Source organism: Eulemur rufifrons, chromosome 30 (assembly GCF_041146395.1).
Source record: "Eulemur rufifrons isolate Redbay chromosome 30, OSU_ERuf_1, whole genome shotgun sequence".
Lineage (NCBI taxonomy): Eukaryota > Metazoa > Chordata > Mammalia > Primates > Lemuridae > Eulemur > Eulemur rufifrons.
This window is the reverse complement of record NC_091012.1, coordinates 107,676,113-107,678,813: the sequence shown is the minus strand read 5'-3', so window position 1 is coordinate 107,678,813 and position 2,701 is coordinate 107,676,113. Positions and strand designations below refer to the sequence as shown.

Here is a 2,701-nt window from a genome sequence, read left to right as displayed (position 1 = left end):
CTGGGCTCTTTGGGCCCCGCCTGGCCCGCAGGCCAGGATGAGGAGCCGTGGTGCTTGCCAAGGCCAAGGGATAGGGGTGAACGTGGCTTCAGTGGACCAGCAGCCCCTTTAGGAATTTAAACCTTTTCTCAGAAATGTACAGTGGAACTAAAGAAGACAAACAACCAAGGGTTGTCTGAAATTGTGATTGGCTCACTAATAATCCCAAAACAAAGTTAGACATCACTACTCAAGTAAAATTTTTCTGAAAACTACTACAGAAATGTTTGATATAAAGGCTTGAGCTGAGTATGTTGTGGACTGGGCTGCAAAGGACCCATATGGCTTCCTTATAACAATTATGGTATTCTGGCCTGCACTACACCGTTCCAAGGAAGTACTCTACTATACTGGAAACTGACCAAGATGATTGAGGCCAAGAAAAAGGAGCAAAGAAGAAACAAAACATCCAGAAAATATTGCAAAAGCAAAATGAATAAAAAAGTATTGAAGGAATTAACAGGTTCTGCAATCAAAAGAAAATCATTTGGAAAATTATGTAGCTTTGAAAGGACCCATTAATGCTTCATCTTTGAATTTCATGGCAGTTTTGTTTAATAAATGAAATCTGATCATATGGAAGAATCATGTTAGTTCTGACCTCAATAACGTAGTGACTTTTAGCCTTGGATGTAAAAAGTGTGTTCGTATCTATTGACAGTTATTGTAAATTAGCATTTATTATGATATGAATTCTTTATAACTGACTTAGTCATTGGCCATTTTGTAGCTTATGTACTAATATTAAAACATCCCATGGAGAAAAATGACTTTAGATTATGAACTCTATTCAAATAATAGTTTAAAATAGAGTCCTGTTCTGGGCAAAGGATATTAAGAATGTAAAAGTCAGAATTGTCCTCTCTGAGGTGAAAAGTGTACTTTGGCTTAAATGAGACACAGTATATTAATATTAATCACGTCTGTTATCATTATTGTTTATTTCTTGGAATAGAATCATTTCTGGCTTTCTTAAAGTGAAATAGTATTAATCAATGAGTACTTCTATTTTTGGCATTTTTTTTATTTTAGACAGCTGGTAATTATCAAAGCATTCTGTAATTCTTAAAGCTAATTTTATTAAAAATTCTCTTATCTTGACTATGTAGCATACCACCTACTGGATGTAACAGTTTTTGTACTTACACCATTTTCTTACAGATGAGTTGTTGAGAAAAGTGACACTATTACTTAAAGCTTGCAGTAAAAATGCTAAATGCTGTAGTACCTTGGAATCAGTTTATTCTTGTGTTAAGTACAACTGTGAAATAGTTAGAATGTCCTATCACAGAATTCACTGATTATATAGATACCACTTATGGTTTTTTATTCCATTCTTTGTTTTAACTCATGTGGTAGTGAAGTCTACTTTGATCAAACAGGTTCAAGGTGAAAATTAAAATTTCAAATTTCTTTTAAAGTACTCTCAAAGAGTAACAATTAAGTCATACTTTATAAGTGGTAAAGAAGGCTTAAAATTTGGAAAAATTTTGTTGTGCATAGTAGTAATTGGGTGAAAAGAATAAATTAGGTCAAAACGAGAATGTGCTAAAATTAGAAGTAAAGAGCTAAAAGATATTTGTTTTGTTTTAGTTAAGTACTATTTTATTTTAGTGAGTAAGATTTTGTTTTAGTTAAGTAATATTAACTGGAACTTCTTACTATTAAACATGGCTTTTATAAATGCATGGCCCAGTAATTTCATTCACTGTCAGTATTTAATAACTTATTAATGTTTTTGCATTATATAATACAAAACATTATATAATGTTTTGCATCTCTGATAATGAATTTTAAGTTACAAAAAATTGTCAAACAGCTCTAATTTTAAAAAGAATCTAGAGATTGAAATAAATTTGATACTTTTTTCTAAAGAAAAAAATATTAGAAGAGAAACTTCTTAAAATGCCCTAATATATGTATCTAGTAGTGAACAAGAAATCATATTTAGAGTTCTACTGTATTTTTATTATAGCATGCAAATATTATTTCTTAGAAGGACAATATAGCACTCTGGACATTTTTTCAGGATATGCAAAATTAAACCCTGAATACCAGATACCTCAGAATAAATTGGTATTGGAGATTCCAGTTGCATGTGATGTTGACTAATTGTGCCTGCTTCTAAACTTGCAGGGCCTCAGAACAGGAGACGTGGACTAGACTCCCAAAGACCTGGCTTGGTCATGGGGGTGGAGATTAGAGCCAGACAAAGACATAGATTAGAACCAGATTCTGAACTATTGAATACTTAAATCCAATGATCTTTAAGTGTTTAACATTTGTTTATTGGAAATGAGAGAGAAACTGCCTTTCTATCAGTCAACTTTTTATCTCTCTTTGTACTGAAAATAAGGGTTTTCTTAAAGTTTATTTTGTCTTCAATTGTGTTATTCTACACTGTTCTCACCATAAATGGATATCAGAAGTCAATCACACTGTGGATATGACAGGTGCATTCACCCACCGGGGCCTTTACACTGGCTTCCTACTCCCTATGCCTGGTCCACTGTTCTTCCAGATGACTGCATAGAAAACTCTTTCACTGCCTTCAAGTCCATGCTCAAATGTCACCTCCTCAGAATTTGAACTAAAATGTCTCATTCAATACTTAAATGTTCTATTTTTTTGATTTTTACATTGAGAAAAATCACTCCATTGT

The 2,701-nt window shown here is 32.8% G+C and overlaps 1 pseudogene; it reads left to right on the top strand.

The window, feature by feature from the left end:
• The first annotated feature begins 262 nt into the window (after window positions 1-262).
• Window positions 263-490, top strand: LOC138379017 (small integral membrane protein 15-like; annotated as a pseudogene).
• The last annotated feature ends 2,211 nt before the right edge of the window (window positions 491-2,701 follow it).